The sequence below is a fragment of the Poecilia latipinna genome, unplaced genomic scaffold (genome assembly GCF_001443285.1).
Source record: "Poecilia latipinna isolate Pla-1442-1.1 unplaced genomic scaffold, P_latipinna-1.0 Scaffold104, whole genome shotgun sequence".
Classification (NCBI taxonomy): Eukaryota; Metazoa; Chordata; class Actinopteri; order Cyprinodontiformes; family Poeciliidae; genus Poecilia; species Poecilia latipinna.
The window spans coordinates 152,364-165,604 of record NW_015112720.1 but is presented as its reverse complement, the minus strand read 5'-3'; the positions used below and the strand labels follow the sequence as shown (position 1 = coordinate 165,604).

General features: G+C 41.2%; 1 protein-coding gene across 1 annotated transcript in view; it reads left to right on the top strand.

Moving 5' to 3' along the window:
• The first annotated feature begins 3,059 nt into the window (after positions 1–3,059).
• fam222aa (family with sequence similarity 222 member Aa) overlaps positions 3,060–13,241 on the top strand; it is a 78,023-nt gene continuing 67,841 nt past the window's right edge. The window contains exon 1 of the mRNA XM_015027593.1: positions 3,060–4,008. The gene's annotated coding sequence lies outside the window, so the exon portion shown is untranslated. The remainder of the gene's footprint in view (positions 4,009–13,241) is intronic.

The following is a 13,241-nucleotide window of genomic DNA, read 5'->3' as shown; positions in this document are numbered from 1 at the left end:
TTGAGACTTTTCAGTTTGAGCCAGAGCTAATGTCTAAAACAGAGACAAAGCGAATATCCTTTGATCATATTTACTGGGAAAGAAGGAGACGCAATTAGTATGTAAATGAGCTTTTCCTTTGGTGTTTTAGTGAAACAGTTATAGGTTTTTCCTGGCAGGGAAATATCTAAACATGATTTTATTTCCATTCATCCGGCTTTGCAGTCTGTCAGAGGGAATGATTTCTGAGAAATGCAGAGACACATACATATTATTCTGAAGACTACATTTAATATAGCCCACAGAAAATTATCCACTGTGATATTTCACTAGTCTCCCCCATAAATAATTCATTGTTTTTATGTGCCCTCATGCTGCCTTGGGGATTGGAACAGCTGAGTGTTTTCACAGCATATTTGAGTCCAATCTTCTGCATATTGGGCGTGCTCTAATCAAACCACGGTAAACATGCCTTGAATGTTTGTTGAGTCATCTGCTTATCAGCTAATCAAACGACTTATTTGCCTGCGCCGCTGCCTCGGTGGTGAACGGCACAGCTCCAGTTTAGTATTTTTCAATTATTTGTTCATCTGTTTGATCGACGCTGCAGCCGTGCAGCGCAGGTGATGTGGGTGAACTCCACAGGCTTTAGTGCATGATGTGTAAGTGCACCAAGGCAGCAGAGAGGAAGAGTAATTGAAGCTAATACATTTAAGGGATCTACTGAGCAAGGCGATCCATTGTTCTGGAAACTTTCTCTCTTCTGGAGCATACGTTCAGCCGTTTGTGCGATTTCTCATGTGGGTGCAAGACCTCATGAAAGACCTATGCGTGCACAGAGCATGTGGTTGTTTCTTTTTGTGAAAGGACTAGCATGAAAGTGCAAGTCATAGAGAAAATTTCAAAGGCAGGAGCCAGGACGACGACATCGAGCTGCCAGGGATTGGTGAGCAATCAGATAGGGCAGAATTGATGACCTGGCTCAGGATGGATTTCTTGGAGCGGGCTGCCAGACCGAGGTAATACTTTCAGGCTCTTATCAGCACTGGCATAAGCTGAGTGCTGCATCACCCACTTCCCAGCGTCAGCTTATTATGAGAGTCCATGATGTGTGATTGCTTGTACCGGCTTTGTGAGTCCCAGGGTCTGTGTGCACAGGCCACAGCCACCAAGACGAGGAACAAACGCAGAGCCACGGTCAAGGTGCTCTGCTCACTTCCTTGCTGCTCTACTGACATTTAGCCAAAAACAGGCACTTTGCAAAGTTTCATGTTCCTTATGCAAGGTGACCTGTATTAATACCCACAAAACCTTTTCACATTGTGCCACATTATAATCAGTTCATTTTATTTTGCTTAGATTATGTGATAGTCTAACACAGAATTGTGCATAATTGAGAACTTTAAGGATAATTCAACGCCGCATCTGTATTTCCTTCAAAAGTTGCCTCCGTGTGTAACATAATCTCAGTATAAATCAATTTTTTTTCTGTGAAGGTCTCAGAGATTTGTTAGGGAACATTAGTGAACATTTGGCATCATTAAGAACAAGGAACACAGCAGACAGGGCAGGGATAAAGTTATGGAGAGGTTTAAAGCAGGTTTAGGCTATAAAACAACATCCTTATGTAGCACTATTGTGGCACTAAAAGCTAGATGTAGCTAGATGAAACAACTACTGGAGCTGATGTCAGTAAAAAAATAAAATAAAAAACAACAACAGAGAAAACGATGCTTGGATGCAGTACCATGAACTTGAAAATTAAAGTAAACAACACAAAAAAACTTGAAAATACATAGAATAATGACAACACTAATGCTGGTATTTTGTGCATCAGCGTTTGAATTATGCAGCATTTAAACTACCGGGGGAAAAAAGAAAAAAGTTTTACTGGAAGAAAGTTGATCCAAAAATCTGGATGCTACCAGATTTTTGGAACATATGAACATATATCAGAACATATGAGCAAAATGTTGTTGTTTTTTCAGTGTTGTGCTTTAAACTTATCTGTGCCACAACTGGTCAATGCTAATTTTAATATCAATGTTTCATCAGATCATAGCAGATTCTAATACAAAATTTATGGTCCAGAAATATTTACACATGTAGCAGTTGATCTCTATTTGTTGAAAAGGTCTTGCCTTTTTGTCGGTTTTGGAGAAACATCTGGCTGTTGTAATGTCACTGCTATCCCATATTTTCTCAAACTGATGAACACTGTTTCACTGGGCTGCGATGTGGTAGATTTGTATTTGCCTCCCCTCTCCTGATTGTCGCCTTTGTATAAAGAAGATTCTTTCCATCCCATGTCACTTCTCTGCAAACCAAAAGCGTCAACAAGGCATTACCTTGCACTGGAGCTTGCAAATTTTTAATCTTATCTTTTTTTTTGTTTGTTTGTTTTCACAAAGACATAGTGTGTCATATTAAAGGTGGAAAAAGTGTTCAAATGACTCATCCTGGCTTCAATTTATAACACAAACCTATGGAATTTTTAGAGTCATTATTATGGCCTCTTTTAATAAACTTCTCACTAAAAATATGTTTAAAGTGTTAAATTATGAGACTTCAACCTGTTAATGACACTCTAAAGTCACTAATTCATAAACAGTACTTCCATTAGGCTGAAAGAAATCACATCTCATCTCATTCCGATCTCATCAGGACCTTTATTTCTCCCTACAGACCAGCCACGAAGCAGAACAGCCTGCCGGACTCTCTTGGGTCCCTGCCGGGTTCTGTTCGTCCCATTAGAGGATGCTGCCTTCAGCCCTCAACCGGAAAGCTAAATAAGAACAGAAACGTTGCTTTGCTTAAAATAAGTTGATCAAAGATCCCCATCTCCGTCCTGCCACTGCAATTTATGTCAAATCCTTCTCCTTTTTTGTTATCTTCCGCGTATATAAACAACGTGGTTTCAGACGCTAAGACGCCGGAGCGTCTCTATGGTAACAGCCTTCAATTACCGGTGATTGGCCAGCCCGTGGGAATGTGTCTATTCCCCGAGCTATGTGATTGGTCGGTGGGCGGTCTGAACAGCCTGACAGTCTGCAGCGTTCCGGGTTATTGTCAGTCGCGGCGGTTCGGCAGAAGGGCAGGACCGCGTCCCCGGAGCTGCCTCAAGCAGCTAGCTCTTTATTCAGACGGAGCAGTTTCTATATTTGGTTTAAACGCCAAAGAGAGGCTGGTTGAGTTTCGCCACTGAGGTTGTTCCAAGACCGCATGTGGAAATCTGCGTCTGAATCCGGAGGAAACGCATCCAAGAGAGAGAAACCTGCCGACCCCCTCAGAGAAAGTGACGGACGGAGCAGAGCCTGATCGCCGGGATTTTTTTTTTCTTTTTTGCATCAGTTTAGGATATTCCAGGCTGCTGCTTTTGGCCCTGCCTGGATTTCGTTCAGGGTATATCAACACAATAATTGCCTGAATCATATTCCTAAACATTTACTTTTGCAATCTATATTTTTTTTTTTAAAAATTGCTCATAAGAAGGAGACGGACCCATGCGTAATAACAACGCTGGATTTTTATTATTTTTTATTTTTTTTGGAATACTGCGTAAAACAGTCCAGTTTTTCATTGTTTGGAAGTATTCTCAAGCGACAGAAAAGAGCGAGTGTTTCTTTTCACTTTGCTTTCAGAGGTTAAGCGCTGAAAAACGAGAAGCGCTTCTCGGTGCGCAATCCTTCCGAGGACGCTTCTGAGAGACTCCGCCGACCTGCGCTCTTAACCTCCACATTCTATCGGCAGCCGAGTCGAGCTAATAAAAGGGAGGAGGAAAAAAAAAAAAGGGGGGCGAAGCTTATTAACTTTGCATGCTCAAGGCGAGATTGTGGAATCTTTAATTTTTGCATACCACTGGAAGACGAGGATAAACTTAATCAGCATTGAATCTTTGCAGAGGAGCAGCAGCAGCTGGATTTCTGGGGGGAAGCGGAATGAATCCTTTTTAATTTGGCCCAAAGAAGAATGAGGCAGATTGCTTAACGATTGCATGGAGTTCTAGTCTGCGATAAGGAACAATTTATGGTAGGTATATTTAGCTTTTTTTTTTCTCTCTCTCCTTGTCTGAATGTTGTTTTTTTCCTGCCTAGATGAATTCTTTTACGATAAAGGATCGCAACACACGGATGTCTCTGATTTAAAGCCTTTGTTTCCATACGTGACCCACAATAAACGCAGCGTTGTTAGAGAGAGCCGAATAGCTTTAGGAACTGCTTTGATGTTTTAATATTGGGGCTTTTTTTTTTCAAGTAAGGGTAGCAATTAAGCGTGTTGTGGAGGGCAGTGCACCGCGGGCACCGGTGGCGCTGGGAAAGAGAGAGAGAGAGGGAGAAAGGGAGAGATTGCGGCTCAGAGCAAAAGGTGCGAATTTTTCATCTGTCTATACGCCCCCGTGCGTCACTGCTGTACAGTCTGGTGCAATTAGACATTTTCCCACTCATATATCATCCCTTACATGTAATTGTGTCGGAGGGGCTTGTGTCGGGGGTATTCATAAAATGCTCAGAGAACCGTGTGTAAAACTTTTTCACTTAACGCTCTCAGTGTCTGCAGCGAGACCCTCCATCCCTGCAGACGCCTCCCCTCCTCTGCTCGGGCTGCTTATTGTAGGTGCATCTGAAATTCACGCCTTTCCTCGAATATAAATGCGAGTTAATAAAAGTCAGAGTCTGAACTTTGAGCCTCGCCGGCTTGCTGAGGTTGCTTTGCAATATTTAGCCTCATTGCTCACGCTGCAAAGAGACGAGCTTCACATTATGCTGACTGAGCAGTGGAAAAAAAAAAAAAAAAAAAAAGCTGCACCAAGTGTGTTTTATCATTAGACTGTACAAGCATCCTTCCAAATTGATCTTCCTCTCGCTGGCTCCAGTCATGCTCTGTCTCGCAGCCCTGCAGATTGGGCCGGCTGACTGAATGTAATATGGAGAGGCCCCCTCCTCCTCTTACTCCTCCTCCTCATCTTCCTCCACCACCAGCAGCAGGGACGGCCGGCGCCCCCACAGTCAGGGCACCTGCCATCGAGTCCTTCCTGGCTGTATTGAATAAAACATCCAGTGATGTATGAGACAGGAGCTGCACCCGGGGGGACAGAACTGCCTCATTTACTTCCTCCACTCCGCGCCTATGACCTGCTGAGCAAATTGTGCTCATATTAGCTCTGTGGCTGCTCCTCACCTAAACAAATAGTCTCCCCAGCATAATGCTTGCCTTAACTCAACATGATGGTTGGACAAAAGCATGGGAGAATGGAATGGCATGGGGGGGTAAGCTTCAATATCTGGGTCACTGAGTTATCTTTTCGGAGTTTGGAGTTGTTGTTTTTTTTTCTGCCTCTTTGTCTTTTGGCTTACTGTTAGATCTCCTTTTTGGACCTTCATATCTCCAAAGCGTTCCTCATTTTGTAGCTTTCTTTATTCATTAAAAAGGAGGATGATTGGTACTTTTAATACGTTAAAACCAGTGGCCCCATCAGAGGGGAACCCGTGGGGAACCGTGTCCACCCCTACAAATTTGCGCCACTCTGTTGGCCACCCTATTGCCAGACAATATATTATGCATAAAACGCTTTCTTCTTTTCTCCCAGGTGTTTTTCACGAGTACTTTCCATTTAATTTGTTTCATATTGACTTTTTAATATGCTAAAAAAGAAGACATCTGCTTCAGAAGGTTTGGTATCTGAACTGGCACCAGTTTGCATCTTTTGTACTACTTTGACAACCAACGATTTAAACTGGTTTTCTATATTCTACTTAAAGTTTCTGCTAGTAAATCTGGGTTTCATGACTCCCTCTAAACATCAACTACCAGCATTAGGTCGCTTTGTGTTGTTTTTGTTTGGTGAGAGGTCGTAACCTGTCATATTTCTTAGTTGGCTCAAACGGCAATCAACACTAATAGAAATGGTGATACGATCAAATACATAGTTATTACAAAATAATAGCTGACCAGTTTTATTATCATCTCTATAATTTGTGAAATACTGAACTAGAATTAAAAAAGTTAACAAATACAGCATGGCTGGAGTAAAAGGGTGCATAACGGTTTGTTGACAGGTAGAAAATGGACAGATAGAGTTGGTGAAGGAGTGACTGACTCAGATTTAGCCCACAAGGGGATAATGACCAAAGGTAAATTAAAAGTAGGTGCTACAAAATTTTTAATACAGCAATGTATACAACTACATAAAATCATATGTCAGATTGTATCATTTTTATGAGCATTCATTTTCATAGTTCATGGAAATAATTCCAAACATAATAGTTCTTGTACATGGATACAAACTGGTCTAGTGGTGCAAAACTGAACAAGACGGGGGAGAAATGTTAACATTTTAAAATAAAACGGGGTAGAAAGTAGCAAATAGGTAAACTGACTCACAGCCAAATTTTTATTAATTTCTTTACTTTGTCCTTTTGATTTGGGGTGTCATACCAAAAATACAGATAGAACCGGCGACCTCCATTTAGAAACCTCCTGGCTAAAAGTAAAATTATTTTACTTTTAACAATCTAAATTCTGAGATCTACAGCATTCCTTTACTTACTGACAGAACTGAGAATACCCAGAGTGCTTATGTAAAGTCCAATCTGTTGTACTCATTAAATTTGCCAACAGCTGGAAGGCCGAGATGTATATTTTACGCAATGCATTAACAAAAAGCAATACGCTAAGAGAAGCCTGGCATTTTATCAATTCTAGCAACTCAAATTGCATATCGCTCTGATTGATTGATAGCTTTTGGGCTCCTTACCGTATTCTTTGCTTATTAAAAGTGCCTGCCTGATGGGAATAAGTGAGCTGCTCTCATGAATATCGTTAAAGTTGCTGAAGTTTAATTTCCTGTGCTGTGTATTAATCTTTTTTAATCCCTGCATGGTTTGATTGTCTCAACACCTTCCCAGAGGCAGTAAAACTCATTTTGGCACTTACGATGACTGGAATGGTGGATGCAGACGTGTGTGTGTGTGTGTGTGTGTGTGTCTGAGAGCTGGAGAGACTCAAGATCTACCTTATGTCCAGTCTTACATTGTCTATCTTTGCATGGATTTTGTTTTTTTTTTTGTAGAAAATCGTACTTTCTACGATTATGTTTCTTCTGTACATGAAAGTAAATAGTTTGCTCTTATGTAAGTTGATTTCATAGGCCAGCAGATTGTTTCTTACCTGTAAAATATAAACACCGCTCAAAAGAACAAACAAGATGTTTCACTCAAAGCAATGTCAACAGTGCCTCATTAGCCATCTGATCAAAGCGTTTCATATCAAACGTCTACAATCCTTGTTTTTTTTTTATCATGCAGCCAAACAAAAAGAGACATGCCCTTTTTTGTGCATTTCAATTTTGCACGATTTGATACCGTTGCACATTAGTGCCTGGGATGTGGCAACAGAGCATAAAACAGAAGCATCACATGCAAGGGACTGCTGAGAAGAAACCATGACTTTCAGAGTGTCGGTGTGAATGAACACAAGTGAAAAAGACGTTTGGTCTCCAGCTTGATCTATGTATTTTTTAAATGCCATTAGGTTGTTGCAGGTAGTAGTAAATGCTGCTTTTTTTTTTGCACTATAATGCAAATTATTTAGCACTAAACTTTTGTTCCTCACTGTCTCTAACTGCACTGAGTCATATGGGCTGTTCTTAGCCGTCAGATAAAACTTCTGGTTCTGAACGGGGCAAAGTGGGCATGAAGAGAACCGGTTACCTTAGACTTTTTATCAACAATGCTGAATACAAACCATCACAGACGTACCATAAAACTGGGTTACAATCATGATGACTTGTGTGTGACTGAGTGGACAAAGACATTGAAACATCTTGTTTCAGAAAAAGAACCTTTGGCACTAACATTTAAATACTCACCTCAGATGTTCCTAGATGCTCTCCTGATTGTCTGGAACGTTGTATAGAAAGTCTTACAAAAGTACCGACACCCCTTGAACTTTTTTTTTCTTATACATTTTTCACTTTACAATCACTAATGTAAATGTATTTTATTGAGTTTTCCTCTCAACCATATTTTAATCCTGGATTTTCTTGAATTTAGCTCCACCCGTTTGACCAGTTGGCACGGGCCTCTTGGCTGTCCAGACTATCAGTTCAGGTGCAGAGGCATTTCTTGTAAGGTTTGCTGTTCTGCCACACCGATTCCATTTTCAGATGATAAATTGAACAATGCTCTGTCAGATATACTGTTTTATAACCTAACCCTGCTTTAAACTTCGACACAACTTTGTCCCAGGCTTTTCTTTGTGTTGCTACTTGCTCTCTAATGCTATGCTACAGTTCAGTTGCACACAAGAACTATATGAAAATATACATTTATGTTTGTGACTGTAACAATACCAAATGTTGGAAAGTATAAGAAGTACGACTATTTTTCCAGAGGATCATACGTTATCCATTGTGTGCCCATTGGGAGTCTGATTTCCTGTTGTTTTGACCAATCTCCAGGGATTAGCTGACCAATACTCTGCTCATGAGACCTTGGCTGATCCTCAGGAGGGTTATCTGCAGCCAGTTAGCGCATGACAGACAGCAGCATTCCTCCCCTGTAAACCTGAATGGAGTCACATCTCACCAGACTCCGAGGTTAATGTATAGCCTTTCATTTGGTAAGGTTAGGGCCCGCTTGTCCATTTTTCTTCCTCAAGGGTGCCCTCGCAGATATGAAATACAGCCAGCAGACGTTTTCTCTTTTTTTGTGTGTGTGGTTAATGAGTACACTGCCGTGACTACCGTGCAGTTTATAGTTTGTTCCATAACTCAGCCTGAAAAGTGAGGCTATGCTTGCTTCTTCCAAAGACTTCTTGGGGGGAAGAGAGAGAATAAAGCAAATCTGACAAGCTCTCCAACAGCGAATTTGCTCCCCTTAAAAACAATGCCGCTCTTGCCTTCCTCATGGTCACATTGATTTGTTCTGGGTGACAATGCAGGCTGCTGTGAAATCACCCCAGCGCCATTGATCTCAAGGAGAAGAGGAGGAGAGGGAATGAGAGGCTGGCGACAGAGCAACATGGGAAAAAAAATCCACAGCTTGCCCTCTTCAACCTTAACCAGTAATAAAATGAAGGCCTGGGCTGCAATCAGATCAGCCCCTGCTGCACTCCTCCAGCCGCTGCACTGTGGTGTTAGTCTGTGCTTTGATTTGTTTTTTGGAGGCCCGCACATGCTGTTTGATTTGCTATTGTGGCTCACCATGTTTCACATTATCAGCTGAACTCTTTATTGCTACTGTTTTCCATGCCAGAAGCAAGGCTGTTTTTATCTCACACAGGCCTCTGATTAATCTTCCCCCCTCTATGCTGGCGTACTTTAATCTTGAATGGGAGATATCTGATTCTCCTCGGCTATTGAGGAAGATCAAACTTTAATGGAACAAGGAACTGCACATCATGCTAATCTCCATCTCTCTGCATTTTGGTTGACTGCGCTCCCTTGGGCTTTGTAGCTTTCTGCAGAAGCAGGAAATACATCAGCCAGATAAGATGTTTTCTCTTCATGCTTTGGTAATTTATTCCCTGTCGACAATGGCCACCATTTCACATTGCTGCTGTCTTATTACCTGGTTGAAGGACGGAAACTGGTAAAAACAAAGAAAAATAATGGACACTTTTGCTCAACTGCCTTCTTAATGAGTTTGCTACTTAAAGATGAGTTAATGATTAAATATTACTGTTTCTTCATCACAGTTATTGTCCACATGGTGGCTTGAAGATCTCTGATGTTTTTCCTACATTATCTGGTGCTAGTTTGGTGCTAGCGATTCTTTGACCTCAGTACTTTGTTATTTGGTTGATATATCAGTGTCACCTCAGCACAAACCCCTCTCTGAATCAGACAAGAAAACTGCATTGGCATTGATCATCAAGTCCAAAAACCAATATAATATTTTGAAAACCAGAGTCTATGTTTTTTGTTTGTTTTTTAACAGCATGATTTCAAAAAATCTAAACAAATCAAAAAATGTAAAAGATATTGACCTTTTAAATTGAACAAATTTGGGGTCAGTGTGCTGCATAGGTCTGTGCTCCTCGTTATTTCCACCTTACTCCATAAATGCCATTTCTGACTAATTTTTCTGAACATTGTTGGTCATATAAAGTATTCTATTTGGAATCGGAAGTCAGATCTTCCAAGTTTCGGATCCAATAAGAATAACCCCTGAAGTCAAAATTCTGATGGGAAAAGTCGGGGTTTGCCAAACAGCCCAGAGTGTAGCATCCAATATGGCCTCCACACACATAAAACAAAGAGAAAGTTGTATGAATAAGCTATTTATTAATCCTTCGGTTTGTGTCTCATTAAACCAGTGAAATACTAAGATCTCTTTCACCACTATTTGTTAGCATGTTCCTTCAGTGTACAAACCCATACAAATGGGAATAAAAATAGGCTGTCATTGCATCATATTGCTAAAAGCAGCTAGCTTCTGCTAACAAATCCCCCTGCTTTTCTCACATGTAAAATCATATATATTTGCAAACTTCTACCTTTGAGTGAAATCAAGTGCACTGTGAATATTGTTTGGTGGTCTTAATAAATGACGCCCCAAACCAACTCTGTTTTCAGCTGCTGTTGCTGACAGGAGATCAGATGGTCTTAAGTCTGGGGCTTTCACAAACACATCATGTGGATCATTTGTTTTCAGAAAGTCTGACATATATTATGTTTTGTAATCTGTGAGGAAAATTGAATGAAATGGTCGTCAATTTGTACATTTTCTGCTCATCAGTGCCATAAATGTTTAGATACTCAAGGACTTTACAGAACGTGGACGATGGTGTAACAGGCCGAGTTGTTATATCATCCAAGCTGACAAAGACTGAACTTTAACTTGCACATCAATTAGTCGCATGTCTCAGTGTAATGTTTAGTTTCTAGTTCCTTGCTTTGTGGTCATCAGTGTTTACACAATAAAAGATCTAAGACTGATCGATAACGTTCAACTCTCCTTTGCTTTTGTCAAGTCAGTTTTCCATCTGATTCTTTTTTTTTTTTTTTTCTGCTGGTAGATGTGGGGAAAAACTGTTTAATTAAAATGTGATGTATTAATTGGGGTTTCTTAATACTTCAGCCCTCCTGCAGGTAAATGTACCAACCCTTTCTGTAATTATTGACCAGCTCCACATTCAGCGCCTCAGGACAGAGCTTTCTGCTGCACGGATGCGTCAAGGTTTGATGCTATTCATTACACCACCGTCGTTTCAGGAACCATCCTTTGACCACTGCTTTAGTCTAACACTTCCTGCGTATTGCTGAGTAACGGGGCGCATTATGCTGACCAGTATCTGGACCGCGACAGCTCGATGCATTTTGTTGCAAATGGATAACGCTTATGGGGTGTCACACCTCCCGCAGACAGTTTGTGTCTGTGACAAAAAGAGGCTATTACCCAATTGTGTGGCCATTGCTGTAAGGTAATGAAATTTCCACTGACTGGAGAAAACAATGTTGTCTGGTCCGGAGCTGTAATTGCAAAAGCCACCTCGCCATATTTTTTTATTTTTTTATTATTATTTTTTTTGCTCCTCTCCCGATTTCATTGTGAATGTGGGACGATTTAATAAAACTCTGGAGATTTTTATCATTTATTGCCGGGCTTGGCAGCCGCATGAGGGAAAGTAAAGCAAGGCATGCACAGATAAAACTCATTCTTTTTATGAATTTTAACCATGCTGGAGACCATTTACAACAGAGCGGGCATGTGACCCATAGGGATATATTCATGCGTATGCATAAGGTTCAAGCGGGTCGGATATATTGTTAATATAAAAGCACCATTTTCTCTTTCTAAATGGAAGAGCATTCTGGAATTTCCGTCATTTTCTCCCGTGTTATTGTTTGTATCGGGATAGGGTTGAAAATCCATGGGATATTAGGCCTCCGGGGCAAGGAGCTTCAGTGTGCCTGTTTCCACTCTCACACAAAAACATAGAAATGTTGACATGAGGACATGTATGGACACACACATGCACGCGCACGCACACACACACACACTCCCAGCCCTGTTTTATTACCTCCTGCCTGCTGCTGGAATTGCTTTCCTCCCTCGAGTGAGCCAAGCAAAGCCGGCTTTATTGTGTTAACCTATTTGTGTGTCAAGAGCGATTGCAGCGTTCTTTATCTCTGTTTGTATTCGGACGGGGAGACGGCTGAAGGGAACGAGGAAGAGGGAGAGAGAGAGTGGCAGAGTGAAGAAGGGAGGCGGCGGCGGTGGGGGGTTTACAGAAGCCAGGCGAGCCGCTGGAGTTTAGACGGATGGCCGGTCACCTCGCTCCACTATGGAGGATAATGACTGGTTGCTTAGCAATGACCCACCCCCACCCACTTCCAGACTTCCATCCACAGCAATCATCTTTTCTTTTTCCTGTAAAAGATTTCATAAATAATTATGAAACTGTCTTGTTTTTTTTTTTTTTATAGCAGGGATTGATGAGAGTTTGAGTCAGAGGTGGCACTTATCAACTCACTCTACTGACTTGTGCTAGTGGCAGATTGATGCTTGTGTGTGTTTATATCTGCTCTGTTGGTGGAGTTTGACCAGGATTATGACCAGGCCACAGCTCTATTTCCAGTCAGATAGCTGCAGCACTACAACCTTTGACCTGTGTAATGCTGCAGCGGCGGCACTGCGCTCAAACAGATGCACAAACATTCACAGTCACATATCCATGATTTTTTTGATGGCCGACCAGAGGCCTGTGAGCGCAGTTTCTTGCGAGCTCTTAGGTTTATTAACATTTTTATTGAGTTGAACAAATTGCTGACCTTTTGTGGCATAATGAATAGGCTGACTCGCTTAGGACACATTTGAGTTTTGGCACGAGTGACTGGCATCTCTCCAGGTTGTTAGACTCGTGATTTGTTTATTCAGCAGGTGAAAGTGTTTAATGCTGTGGAGTGTTTCTAAGCATTTCAGCTGCTTTTCAGCTTTTCTGTGCCTTTTTATTCCAACTGGCGATCCCCTTGCCTCTAATCTATGCTGGAGTTTTGCCGTTGTTTATTGCATTTAATTAAAAAAATGCACCAACTAATCAAGCTGGGATCAAAATCAGAACATTTTGTGTGATCAGTGTGTCGAACGCTGAAAATTTTCAACTTTTTTTCTGTTCAGTTCGCATCAAAACTACAATCTTTGACTATTTTGGGGTTGCTTAGCACACCGACCAACAGCACATACTTTAACACACCTTTTTGAGTCTTATATTAATCAGCTAAAGGTTAGGGGCATAAGATGAGAATAATACCTCCTTTT